Source organism: Zea mays, chromosome 7 (assembly GCF_902167145.1).
Source record: "Zea mays cultivar B73 chromosome 7, Zm-B73-REFERENCE-NAM-5.0, whole genome shotgun sequence".
Classification (NCBI taxonomy): Eukaryota; Viridiplantae; Streptophyta; class Magnoliopsida; order Poales; family Poaceae; genus Zea; species Zea mays.
Genome location: NC_050102.1, coordinates 132,545,814 through 132,560,807, shown reverse-complemented (window position 1 = coordinate 132,560,807; position 14,994 = coordinate 132,545,814).

The window sequence follows — 14,994 nt, the reverse complement described above, 5'->3', positions numbered from 1 at the left end:
TCGTCCGCCACAACGTGGAGTAGGCAAGCGTTGGTCTTGGCCGAACCACGGGATAACCACCGTGTCATCTCTGTGATTGATCCTTGTTGGTTATTGTGTTTTGTTGAGGATTCCGATCTAGCCACTTGGCAATTATTGTGCTAACGATTAACCAAGTTTTGTGGCTTAAGTTTTCATATCTAACAGGATCACCTATTCACCCCCCCCTCTAGGTGCTCTCAATTGGTATCAGAGCCGTTCTCTTCACAAAGGGACTAACCGCCCGAAGAGATGGATCCTAAAGGGAAGGGAATCGTAATCAACGACAAGAAGAAGGAGTCCTTCGTCAACGAGCCAAGGGATGACAAGTCCAACGACTCGGGCTCGGGCCACAGACGCAAAGATGGGAAGAAGAAGAAGACAAGACGCATCAAGGAGATCGTCTACTACGACAGCGATGAGTCTACTTCCTCCCAAAAGGACGACGACCACAACGAATACGAGAGAAAGAAAACGGTTAATTCGAACTTTTCTTTTGATTACTCTCGTATTCCTCAAAGTACTAATGCTCATTTATTATCTATTCCACTTGGTAAACCTCCTCATTTTGATGGAGAGGACTACGGATTTTGGAGTCACAAAATGCGTAGTCACTTGTTCTCTCTCCATCCTAGCATATGGGAGATTGTAGAGAGTGGAATGCACTTTGATAGTACGGATAGTCCCATGTTTATTAATGAATAGATTCATAAAAATGCACAAGCTACTACTGTGTTGCTAGCCTCTTTGTGCAGGGACGAGTACCATAAGGTGAGCGGCTTGGACAATGCCAAGCAGATCTGGGACACCCTCAAGATCTCTCATGAGGGGAATGATGTCACCTTGCTCACCAAGATGGAATTAGTGGAGGGCGAGCTTGGACGGTTCGCAATGATAAGGGGCAAGGAGCCAACTCAAACATACAACCGGCTCAAGACCCTTATCAACAAAATAAGGAGCTACGGAAGCACGCGATGGACGGACCACGACGTCGTCCGACTGATGCTAAGGTCCTTTACCGTTCTTGATCCTCATTTGGTGAATAATATTCGTGAGAATCCCAGGTACACCAAAATGTCGCCCGAAGAAGTTCTAGGAAAATTCGTAAGCGGGTGAATGATGATCAAGGAGGCGAGATACGTGGACGACGCTTTGAATGGTCCGATCAACGAGCTGCAACCCCTTGCTCTCAAGGCCACAAGAAGCAAGGAAACGCTACCTAACAAGGTGGCACAAATTGAGGCGGCCGGACTTAATGATGAAGAGATGGCCCTCATCATCAAAAGATTCAAGACGGCGCTAAAGGGTCGCAAGGGACAGCCAAGCAAGACCAAGACCAAGGGAAAGCGCTCATGCTTCAAATGCGGTAAGCTTGGTCATTTCATTGCTAACTGTCCCGAAAATGATAGTGACCAGGAACACGGGAGCAAGAGGGAAAAGAAGAAGCATTACAAGAAGACCAAGGGTGAGGCACATATCGGAAAGGAGTGGGATTCGGATTGCTCCTCCTCCGACTCCGACAATGAAGGACTCGCCGCCACCGCCTTCAACAAGTCATCCCTCTTCCCCAACGAGCGTCACACTTGCCTCATGGCAAGGGAGAAGAAAGTAAGCACTCATGATACAAGTACTTATGCTTCTTCAAGTGAGGATGAGTCTAGTGATGATGATGAGATAGATTACTCATGCTTATTCAAGGGATTAGATAGATCTAAAATTAATAAGATTAATGAGTTGATTGATGCTTTGAATGACAAGAATAGATTACTAGAAAAACAAGAGGATCTTTTATATGAGGAGCATGATAAATTTGTTAGTGCACAAAATTCTCTTGCTCTAGAAATTAAAAGGAATGAAATGCTCTCTAGTGAATTATCTACTTGTCATGAGTCCATCTCTAAATTAAAAGGTGTTAATGATGATTTGAATGCTAAGTTAGAAATAGCTAGTAAATCAACATCTTGTGTAGAAATTGTTGAAACTTGCAATAGGTGTAAAGATTTTGACATTGATGCTTGTAGTGAACACCTAGTTTCAATTTCCAAACTTAATGATGAATTGGCTAGTCTTAATGCTCAACTTAAGACTAGCAAGAGTAATTTTGATAAGATAAAATTTGCAAGGGATGCCTACACAATTGGTAGACACCCCTCAATTAAGGATGGACTTGGCTACAAGAAGGAAGCCAAGAACTTGACAAGCCATAAGGCTCCCATCTCCGCAAAGGAAAAAGGGAAGGCCCCTATGGCTAGTAGTGTGCAAAAGAACCATGCCTTTATGTACCATGATAGGAGACAATCTAGAAATGCTTATAGGAGTTGTAATGCATATAATGCCTTTGATTCTCATGCCATGTCTGCTTCTAGTTCTTCTTATGTGCATGATAGAAATGTTGGTAGGAGAAATATTGTTCATAATATGCCTAGGATAAATGTTGTTAATGTTCCTAGGAAAGTTAATGAACCTTCTAAAATTTATCATGCTTTAAATGCTTCCTTTGCTATTTGTAGAAAGGATAGGAAAATAGTTGCTAGGAAGTTAGGGGCAAGATGCAAGGGAGACAAAACTTGCATCTGGGTCCCTAAGGATATTTGCACTAACCTTGTAGGACCCAACATGAGTTGGGTACCTAAGACCCAAGCCTAAATTTGCCTTGCAGATTTATGCATCCGGGGGTTCAAGCTGGATTATCGACAGCGGATGCACAAACCATATAACGGGGGAGAAGAAGATGTTCACCTCCTACGTCAAGAACAAAGATTCCCAAGATTCAATAATATTCGGTGATGGGAATCAAGGCAAGGTAAAAGGGTTAGGTAAAATTGCAATCTCAAATGAGCACTCTATTTCTAATGTGTTTTTAGTTGAGAGTCTTGGATATAATTTACTATCTATTAGTCAATTATGCAATATGGGATATAACTGTTTATTTACAAATGTAGATGTGTCTGTCTTTAGAAGATATGATGGTTCACTAGCTTTTAAGGGTGTACTAGACGGCAAACTTTACTTAGTTGATTTTGCAAAAGAAGAGGCCGGTCTAGATGCATGCTTAATGGCTAAGACTTGCATGGGCTGGTTGTGGCATCGCCGCTTAGCACATGTGGGGATGAAGAACCTCCACAAGCTTCTAAAGGGAGAACACGTGATAGGTCTAACCAATGTTCATTTCGAAAAAGATAGACCTTGTGCAACTTGTCAAGCAGGTAAACAAGTGGGAAGAGCACATCACAGCAAGAATGTGATGACCACGTCAAGACCTCTGGAGCTGATGCATATGGACCTCTTCGGACCCGTCGCCTATCTGAGCATAGGAGGAAGTAAGTATGGTCTAGTTATTGTTGATGACTTTTCCCGCTTCACTTGGGTGTTCTTTTTGCAGGATAAGTCTGAAACCCAAGGGACCCTCAAGCGCTTCCTAAGGAGAGCTCAAAATGAGTTTGAGCTCAAAGTGAAAAAGATAAGGAGCGACAACGGGTCCGAGTTCAAGAACCTTCAAGTGGAGGAATTTCTTGAGGAGGAGGGGATCAAGTACGAGTTCTCCGCTCCCTACACACCACAACAAAATGGTGTGGTAGAGAGGAAGAACAGGACACTCATTGATATGGCGAGGACGATGCTTGGAGAGTTCAAGACCCCCGAGTGCTTTTGGTCGGAAGCCGTGAACACAGCTTGCCACGCCATCAACAGGGTCTACCTTCACCGCCTCCTCAAGAAGACTTCGTATGAGCTTCTAACCGGTAACAAACCCAATGTATCGTACTTTCGTGTATTTGGGAGTAAATGCTACATTCTAGTGAAGAAAGGTAGGAATTCCAAATTTGCTCCCAAAGCTGTAGAAGGGTTTTTGTTAGGTTATGACTCAAATACAAAGGCGTATAGAGTCTTCAACAAATCATCAGGTTTGGTTGAAGTCTCTAGCGACGTTGTATTTGATGAGACTAATGGCTCTCCAAGAGAGCAAGTTGTTGATCTTGATGATGTAGATGAAGAAGACGTTCCAACGGCCGCTATGCGCACCATGGCGATTGGTAATGTGCGACCACTGGAACAATTGGAGCAAGATCAACCTTCTTCCTCAACAATGGTGCATCCCCCAACTCAAAACGATGAACAGGTTCATCAAGAGGAGTGTGATCAAGGGGGAGCACAAGTTGATCATGTGATGGAGGAAGAAGCACAACCGACACCTCCAACCCAAGTTCGAGCGATGATTCAAAGGGATCATCCCGTCGACCAAATTCTGGGTGATATTAGCAAGGGAGTAACTACTCGATCTCGATTAGTTAATTTTTGTGAGCATTACTCTTTTGTCTCTTCTATTGAGCCTTTCAGGGTAGAAGAGGCCTTGCTAGATCCGGACTGGGTGTTGGCCATGCAGGAGGAGCTCAACAACTTCAAAAGGAATGAAGTTTGGTCACTGGTGCCTCGTCCTAAGCAAAATGTTGTGGGAACCAAGTGGGTGTTTCGCAACAAACAAGACGAGCACGGAGTGGTGACGAGGAACAAGGCTCGACTTGTGGCAAAAGGTTATGCCCAAGTCGCAGGTTTGGACTTTGAGGAGACTTTTGCTCCTGTGGCTAGGCTAGAGTCCATTCGTATCTTGCTAGCATATGCCGCTCACCATTCTTTCAGGTTGTATCAAATGGATGTGAAGAGCGCTTTCCTCAATGGGCCGATCAAGGAGGAGGTGTACGTGGAGCAACCCCCTGGCTTCGAGGATGAACGGTACCCCGACCACGTGTGTAAGCTCTCTAAGGCGCTCTATGGACTTAAGCAAGCCCCAAGAGCATGGTATGAATGCCTTAGAGACTTTTTAATTGCTAATGCTTTCAAGGTTGGGAAAGCCGATCCAACTCTTTTCACTAAGACTTGCGATGGTGATCTTTTTGTGTGCCAAATTTATGTCGATGACATAATATTTGGTTATACTAATCAAAAGTCTTGTGAAAAGTTTAGCAGGGTAATGACGCAGAAATTCGAGATGTCAATGATGGGCGAGTTGAACTACTTCCTTGGGTTCCAAGTGAAGCAACTCAAGGACGGCACCTTCATCTCCCAAACGAAGTACACGCAAGACTTGCTAAAGCGGTTTGGGATGAAGGACGCCAAGCCCGCAAAGACTCCAATGGGAACCGACGGACACACCGACCTCAACAAAGGAGGTAAGTCCGTTGATCAAAAAGCATACCGGTCCATGATAGGTTCTTTGCTTTTATTTATGTGCTAGTAGACCGGATATTATGCTTAGCGTATGCATGTGTGCTAGATTTCAATCCGATCCTAAGGAGTGTCACTTAGTGACGGTGAAGCGAATTCTTAGATATTTAGTCGCTACGCCTTGCTTCGGGATCTGGTATCCTAAGGGGTCTAACTTTGACTTAATTGGATACTCAGATTCCGACTATGCTGGATGTAAGGTCGATAGGAAGAGTACATCGGGGACGTGCCAATTCTTAGGAAGGTCCCTGGTGTCGTGGAACTCTAAGAAACAAACTTCCGTTGCCCTATCCACCGCTGAGGCCGAGTATGTTGCCACAGGACAGTGTTGCGTGCAACTACTTTGGATGAGGCAAACCCTCCGGGACTTTGGCTACAATCTGAGCAAAGTCCCACTCCTATGTGATAATGAGAGTGCCATCCGCATGGCGGAAAATCCTGTTGAACACAGCCGCACAAAGCACATTGACATCCGGCATCACTTTTTGAGAGACCACCAGCAAAAGGGAGATATCGAAGTGTTTCATGTTAGCACCGAGAACCAGCTAGCCGATATCTTTACCAAGCCTCTAGATGAGAAGACCTTTTGCAGGTTGCGTAGTGAGCTCAATATCTTAGATTTGCGGAACTTGGATTGATTTATAGCATACATGTGTTTATGCCTTTGATCATGTTCCTTATGCATTTTGTTGCTCAGTAATGGTGCTCAAGTTGTCCAAACACTCCCTGGACCTCACAAGTCCGTTGCAAAGTGATGCACATGTTTAGGGGGAGATGTGTTACAACTTGACCCTTTGAGACTAACCATGTGCTTGAGTTTGATGCTTTAGTCTCAAAGAAGGATTGAAAGGGAACAGGTGGACTTGGACCATGAAAGACTTCCACTGCACTCCGATGAGAGGGTAACTTATTCCAAGTTCATCTCATGTACTCTTATTGCCTTTGTATTCTTATTGAAGATTTTGGTGAGGCAATGGGGTTAAAGGGCCAAGATTGATCCCGTTTTGGTGCTTGATGCCAAAGGGGGAGAAAATAAAGGCCAAAGCGATAAATGGATCAGCTACCACTTGAGAGATTTTGAAAATAGTAGAATAGAGTTTTTTTGTTTTGTCAAAACTCTTTTATTGTCTCTCTTGTCAAAAGTTGGCTTCTTGTGGGGAGAAATGTTGATTATGGGAAAAAGGGGGAGTTTTTGAAATCTTGAATCAAATACTCTTGGAATGACTCTCTTTATGCCTTAACATGTGTGTTTGACTTAGAGATAGAAATTTGAGGTTGATTCGCAAAAACAAACCAAGTGGTGGCAACGGATGATCCATATATGCCAAAATTGGACCAAAACAAATTTGAGTTTTTATTTGAAGTGATTTTGCACTTGTTCTAGTTGCTTTATGTTGTGTTGGCATAAATCACCAAAAAGGGGGAGATTGAAAGGGAAATGTGCCCTTGGGCCTTTTCTAAGTATTTTGGTGATTGAGTGCCAACACAAGTGCTTAAATGTGAATCTATGCCCATGGATGGACAAAGTACAAATCAAGGTTAAAGGTATGTTTCTCAGGCTTAGTACATTGTTTTATGGACTAATGTATTGTGTCTAAGTGCTGGAAACAGGAAAAATCGGATCGGAAATGAGTTGGCTCGAGCAGCCAAGAACCTGCCCAGTCTGGGAGCACCGGACTGTCCGGTGGTGCACCGGACAGTGTCCGGTGCGCCAGGCTGGCTTGCGTGAAGTAGCTGCTCTCGGGAATTCACCGGCGACGTACGGCTATAATTCACCGGACTGTCCGGTGTGCACCGGACTGTCCGGTGAGCCATCGTTCGGCCGGGCCAACGGTCGGCCGCGGAATCCGCGCGCGACACGTGGCCGAGCCAACGGTCGGAAGGGGGCACCGGACTGTCCGGTGTGCACCGGACATGTCCGGTGCGCCAACGGCTCCAAGGCCGCCAACGGTCGGCTTCGCTATTTAAGGAAGGAAATCGGGCACCGGACTGTCCGGTGCGCCAAACGACAGAAGGCAAGAATGGCCTTCCAGATTTGCTCTCAACGGCTCCTAGCTGCCTTGGGGCTATAAAAGGGACCCCTAGGCGCATGGAGGAATACACCAAGCAACCTTAGAGCATTCTTGATCATCCACACTCAGTCTTTGCGCATTCGTTTGTCATTCTCAGTGATTCGAGCTCCGTTCTAGTGAGAACTTTGAGATAGTCTTTTGAGCTCGATTCTTGGCCGTGTGTGTGCGCATTTTGCTGTGGATTTGTGTGTGTTGCTTCCCTCCCTTACTCCGTGCTTCTTTGTGAACTTTAAGTGTAAGGGCGAGAGACTCCAATTTGTGGAGATTCCTCGTAAGTGGGATAAAGATAAGCAAAGCAAAACACCGTGGTATTCAAGTGGGTCTTTGGACCGCTTGAGAGGGGTTGATTGCAACCCTCGTCCGCTGGGACGCCACAACGTGGAGTAGGCAAGCGTTGGTCTTGGCCGAACCACGGGATAACCACCGTGTCATCTCTGTGATTGATCCTTGTTGGTTATTGTGTTTTGTTGAGGATTCCGATCTAGCCACTTGGCAATTATTGTGCTAACGATTAACCAAGTTTTGTGGCTTAAGTTTTCATATCTAACAGGATCACCTATTCACCCCCCCTCTAGGTGCTCTCAGTCTGTCACATCCGGATTTAAGGATAAATCCAGATGCATCTCACATGTATGCTAGAATTAAGTCTAACACATATGATGACTCAGTGTATAGAAATCAATGTCACAATCTTTATTACATAATGGAATTTTGGTACAAAATAACTAAATATAATACACCATATGGCAACGAGATCCTCCACAATCACAATTTACTGGGAGACGACGACCTAAACCTCTTCGAACTCTTCATATTAGCCTTTCTTCTGCGGTACCGGTTAACAACCTCAGCAACTGTGGGAAAAAAGTGTAGTGCAAGGCTTACCAAGGAAAATGCTGAGGCTGAAGATAACTTTTAATTTTGTTGGTCAAAATTTAATTAGTAATTACTAAGTATAAGTGAATACCAACCCAATTAACTAATAGATCATAAATGAAATCCCACAATGCAATGCATGTCAAGTTAACTTTAGTTCTATCATTTAATCATGTGAGTGTCCGAGCCGCTCATAACCGTGAGCACGATCGATATATCAGTTTTACACTCTACAGAGGTGGCACGTCTTTACCTACAAGTCACGTAAAAGTTTAGAGGACTTTGCACCCAACCACGCACAGGGGCGGACCCACAGGGGGTCCAGGTGGGCCCTGGCACACCCTAAGCCAGGCCTACCAGGGACCCCACCCGACCACTCCGTTCGACTGTTCTAACTTCCGATCGTTCAGCTTCCCCACCAGATGAGACGACGTATCTGCTCCTGGCTTCATGCGCATAGAAGCGTCTGCACCCAGCATTCGGTACAACGCCAACGGTAGTGCCCTGCGCGGCTGCGCCCTGCCCAGCTGACTGCTGCCCTGCCCAGACTTGAGCCTCACGCCCTCAGAGGAGGTAACTTTGGAAGCTCCTCACGCTGATTATCTCCAACAAGGCAACAAGCTATAAATCGAAGCACCAGTCAGACACCTGATCTGTATCTAGGGATTTTTTGAAGTAATTTTGTCTGTTCCCCTCGTCGTACCTCCGTTGACCGCCGACCGCCATTCATCCGTTGTGCTCCTTGGCTTTTCCCAGACATACAAATTCCCTGCTCCCAGTCTTTGCTTGTTACATACATGGAGAGGATATTTTCTTCGAAGTGAATGGAGAAGATATAATTAAAACTTTTATGGTGTTTAGGAAGCGCAGACGGCAGGCCAGATAAGTAGTATTATTGCAATCTTTATGTTTAATGTATATAACTTTCATATTTATTTGTTGAGTGTAAAACTTTATATTTATATATCAATTTTTTTTACCAAATTTACTATAAAATTATATGTACATTAGATAGAATTCTACGTGAAAATTTTGTTGTGGCACACCCTATATAAAAACCCTAGGTCCGCCACTGACCACACATGTGCTGGCCAAGCACAATACAACACTACCGAGTTGTGATTGCATAGGGGTGCTACATGCATTTATAAAGTTCCACTAGTATGAGAGAACCCGTTACAGATACAGGCAGAAGGGGCATAGACATTTTTCCATGGTTGTAACCCCATCGCAATAATTACAGCTAGCACTATGCTTACATGACTCACTCCCCACTTGCCCCTTTCGGGTAAAGATTTTCTCACACTAGCTTTCCTAATTAATTGGTCACGAAAAGAGCCATAGTAGTTCTTGTGGTTAGGGCTGACAATGGGCTATAATTTTTGCACTATAAGATTTAAGGATCGAAGCGGGTTAGGATCGAGCTTTATTTCTAGTCATTTTTGAACTATAATTTATTTAGGGCCTTGACATTTTGTGAAGAACTATTTGGATCATGATCCATTACCACCCCTACTTGTGGTTGCACTATTTGCTTGGGTGGTTCTCCATGTTCCAATTAAACAAAATGATCTTACCATGCATAAAAATAAAGCCAACAATAATAATGAAGCATGATCGTAATTTGAAAGTCGCCTCGAGGGGGGTGAATAGGGCGAATCTGAAATTTATAAACTTAAGCACAACTACAAGCCGGGTTAGCGTTAGAATATAAACAAGTCCGAGAGAGAGGGTGGAAAAACAAATTGCAAGCAAATAAAGAGTGAGACACAAGGATTTGTTTTACCGAGGTTCGGTTCTTGAAAACCTACTCCCCGTTTAGGTGGTCACAAAGACCGGGTCTCTTTCAACCCTTTCCCTCTCTCAAACGGTCACTTAGACCGAGTGAGCTTCTCTTCTCAATCAAATGGAACACAAAGTTCCCGCAAGGACCACCACACAATTGGTGTCTCTTGCCTTGGTTACAATTGAGTTTGATCACAAGAAGAATGAGAAAGAAAAGAAGCAATCCAAGCGCAAGAGCTCAAATGAACACAAATGTCGCTCTCTCTAGTCACTATTTGGTTTGGAGTGATTTCAGACTTGGGAGAGGATTTGATCTCTTTGGTTGTGTCTAGAATTGAATGCTATAGCTCTTGTAATGTGTTGAAGGTGGAAAACTTGGATGCCATTGAATGTGGGGTGGTTGGGGTATTTATAGCTCCAACCATCAAAAAGTGGCCGTTGGAAGGCTGCTGTCGCATGGCGCACCAGACAGTCCGGTGTGCCACCAGACACTGTCCGGTGCGCCAGCCACGTCAGCCGGTCGTTGGGTTCTGACCGTTGGAGCTCTGACTGGTGGGCCTCTGGGCTTGTAACACTCAAAATTGTATACAAGGAATAAATAATGAATTCCCTATTGTATGTGCCATATTTGCATCATAAAAAAGAGCATACATATAATTAAGAGTGATTAATTAGAACGAATGATACTAAATAAAACAAAGTGCATCTCGTTAGAGTTTTATATGTTTGTGCATTAAATAAAATAACAAGGGTAATAATAATAAGATAATAATTACTAGAAGCTTGAATCCTAAATCGAGAATTAGGGTTTGAATTAAGAGAAGAGAAGAACTGAGAAAAATACTACATAAAATAAAATAAAAATCAGAATAAATACCTTTAACACTGATATTATTAAACAATACATTTCAAACTGAGGACAAGTTATTCACAAAGTTTGAATTTAAACTTTTATTGAAGAATGAATTTGAAATGGGAAAAAGAAAATGGAAAATTAAAAGAAAAGAGAAAGCTGTCGCAGTTGGGCCAACTACACGCCATTCGGCCCACTAGGTCTTTCCAGCGTGCAGGCCCAACCGCCTTCCGCACACATGTTCCACCACTGACGCACGGGCCCCGCCCGTTAATCTCTCCGCGCGCGGGCAGCCACTCAGTAACCGGGCGCCGACAAGTGGGCCTCTCCCGTCAGTGACTCGCGCGTGCACCTTGCGTCTGTTTCATTGGCAGATGGGCCTAGCGCGCCAGATCGTCTTCGTCTACCCGTGAAGCTCGGAACAGCAGCCGCGGAGATCCGATTTTAGCGCCGTCCGCATGATCGGTTGCAGCACGCGGACTATTTCTCCCTGCCTATTTAGGAAAACGCGGCCGAAGCCTCTCCTTCCTACATCTCCCTTCCCTCGCCACCTCCTCGAGTCGACTGCGGAAGCCACAACACCAGGGCGGCTGAGCTCCTCACCGCCATTGAAGTTCGGGCGCTTGTGCCAGTTTGGAGTCCTCTGGTGGCCGTGGGAGGATAGCCCTATGCTTGCGACGAAGATCATGTCCGAAAACACCCTGGTGCGCTGGTGGAACTCCGCCGATTCCTGATCGGGGTTGGTCATCGGTGGCCACGACCGCCGTCCTCGCTGCTGGCCACAACCTCGCCGCACCGGCGGTAAGTTTGCCACGACCCAGTTCACTGCATTGTCCACATCGCGTAACTAGTACTAGATTAGGCTGTGGGGCACCAGGGGCCGGAAATCGGTGGCGCCGCTGGCCGCTCCGCCGTGGAGTGAGTCTGCGCGTTGCCGTCTGCGTGCCGGAGATAGAAGATGTCCGAGGACCGTCGATGTCCTGAGGGACGGATAGGATTAGCATATGCGTTTCCTCGCGTTGACAGTGCGGTAGCCGTTGATCTGAGAATGGACGACGGGGATTGGCACACTGTGTACCGATTCAATCAGATCAATTGAGACCGTGGATTTTAATCGGACGGCCCACAACCGAGTTAGGGTAGATGGATCCTTATCCGTCGATCTCAGATCAGACATCTCACGCTGCGTACCGGTTCGAGTTAATAGAGATTAAATCTGGGCGCTTGATTTCAGATCGGGCGGAGCAGAGCGACACCGGAATAATTAAATCTGCATCGTCGATCGTGGATTGGACGGTCTACGCCGCGTTGCGCTTCGCTGGTGGCTCGGTCTAATCCACGCCGTCCGTGCGTGATCCAGCGGCCCATTATGGTCGATACCTCTTCGTGGGGGCATTTTTACTTAAGCGCCCTCGGAGTTCTGAGTTATTAACCCGCCGTCCACCTAGGTTATATCCTGTGTCTCGGAATTATTACACCGAGACCCATGCACTTCATAGATTTAAGGGCGCAATCCAGGGAAATAGAAAATCAGGGAAATTGATTTATAAAATGAATTTCTTATATAAAAACAATTCCAGAATTTTGTGAAATCCATAGGAAATTCATACTAAGTCCAAATGAGTCCATTTCAGTTCCTATAATTTTGTAAGATTATTGTTTATCAATTAGTACCACTGTTTTGACATGAAAGTCACATTAAAATTTATATCCCATTTAATCTTGTACAAAACATATGGAATCTTCAGAAAATCATAACTCCTCCGTTTTAACTCCGATTTGATTCGTTCAAGTTGCGTTAGTCTCGTAGCAACACGTAGATTATTATTATTCAGTTTGTTATTATGTTTGGTGTGATGTTAATTTTATCTATATCATGTTTGTTTATATTGCTACGACTAGCGTGAGGACACGTGTCACCTGAGGATCATCCTGGTACCTAGAATCTCAAGTCCTAGGCAAGTTGTGCCCTTGATCACTTCTTTTTACCCACTCATGTTCTAATTAATCATAATGATCTGCATAGGTTAATTTTGATGGGACCCAATAGGTTACCCTAGTTTGATTATCTTTATACCTTGTTTACCACTGAACTTTTTGGGTAGTACTTGCTAGTGCTTTATGTGGTTTTGGGTATGAAGATACATTATTCATGATTATACTTTTGTTATCCGTTGTTATTTACTGTTCATGATAAGACCATTATGTTAATTGGAACATGGAGCGACCACCCGGGAAAACAGTGCTACCACAAGGGTTTATGGACGCCCTTGGCTGATTAATTAGGAAAGCTAGTGGAGGACTACCTTACTCGAAAGGGGCAAGGGCAGTAGGGGAGTGGTCAGTGTAGGGAGGTCCTTGGTTGATTTTGCTGCGATGGCGGTCAGGCAAGAACCCTGCATTGGAGCTTCCTATAAACTGTAGCGGGTTTTCTGAAGCTAGTGGAACTTTGTAAAGGCCTCGTAGTGTTACCCTGCCTCGCCTCCTCGGTAGAGGTGTATGGGAAGTCGCGATCCCTTGGCAGATGGGTAACATGACTTGTGGGTAAAGATGTGCAACCTCTGCAGAGTGTAAAACTGGTATACTAGCCGTGCTCACGGTCATGAGCAGCTCGGACCCTCACATGATTAATTTATGGAACTAAATTCAATTTGTCATATGCATTGCATCGCAGGTGATGTTATTACTTTTCTTAATTGGGTTGGTATTTACTTATACTTAGTAATTGCTAATAAAATTTTGACCAACTTTAAAAGCAATGCTCAGCTCTAACCATCCTCTTTGGTAAGCCTTACACTTCACGTGAGCTCCCACCTTTGGCGAGTTCATACACATTATTCCCCACAACTTGTTGAGCGATGAACGTATGTGAGCTCACTCTTGCTGTCTCACACCCCCCACAGGTCAAGAACAGGTACCGCAGGATGAGGCACATGGAGGATGCTGTGATGAGTTCGTGAGAGATCTAGGCCGTCGTCCCCCAGTCAACTTTGGGTTGCTGGACCGTTGTCTCCTTATAATGTAATTATTTTTTTTGTACAGAATTCCTGTTATGTAGTAAAGATGTGACATTCGATCCTATGCCATGATTCATCATATGTGTGAGACTTGGTCCCAGCACACCTGGTGATTATGTTCGCGCCCGGGTCTTGGTGCCCCAAAACCCGGGTGTGACAGGGCTGTCCGGTGGTGCACCGGACAGGTCCTGTAGACTGTCCGGTGCGCCTTCTGCGCGTGCTCTGTCCTCTGTGCGTGCAGGCGCGCATTAAATGCGTTGCAGTCGACCGTTGCGTGCGAAGTAGCTGTTGCTCCGCTGGCACACCGGACAGTCCGGTGTGACACCGGACACTGTCCGGTGCTTCACCGGACAGTCCGGTGAATTATAGCGGAGCAGCCTCCCATTTTCCTGAAGGTAGCTAGTTCAGCGTCAAGTTCCCTGGTGCACCGGACACTGTCCGGTGCGCCAGACCAGGATGCCTTTTGGGATGTCTTTAGCTCTCTTTATTTGAACCCATCTTTGGTCTTTTTATTGGCTTGTTGTGAACCTTTGGCACCTGTAAAACTTATAGACTAGAGCAAACTAGTTAGTCCAATTATTTGTGTTGGGCAATTCAACCACCAAAATCAATTTAGGAAAAGGTATAAGCCTATTTCCCTTTCATAATTCATATGTATCATTAACCCAGAAATCAGCTAGAGCACTAGCAAGATTACCAAAAAATTAATAATTCATTTATAAGCAAGGTGTAGGGTTGACAAGACTAGATAACTGAGAGCACCTAGAGGGGGGGGTGAATAGGTGATCCTGTAAAAACTTCAAACTTAAGCCACAAAAACTTGTTAAGTGTTAGCACGATTATTGCCAAGTGGCTAAGGTGAAGTCTCAACAATCTCAACAAAACACAGTACCACAAGAGAATCAAGCACAGAGTGACACAGTGGTTTTATCCCGTGGTTCGGCCAAGACCAACGCTTGCCTACTCCACGTTGTGGCGTCCCAACGGACGAGGGTTGCAATCAACCCCTCTCAAGCGGTCCAAAGACCCACTTGAATACCACGGTGTTTTGTTTTCCTTTCACTATCCCGTTTGCAAGGAATCTCCACAAATTGGAGTCTCTTGCCCTTACAAGTATATGATCACAAATGAAACACAGAGTAAGGGAGGGAAG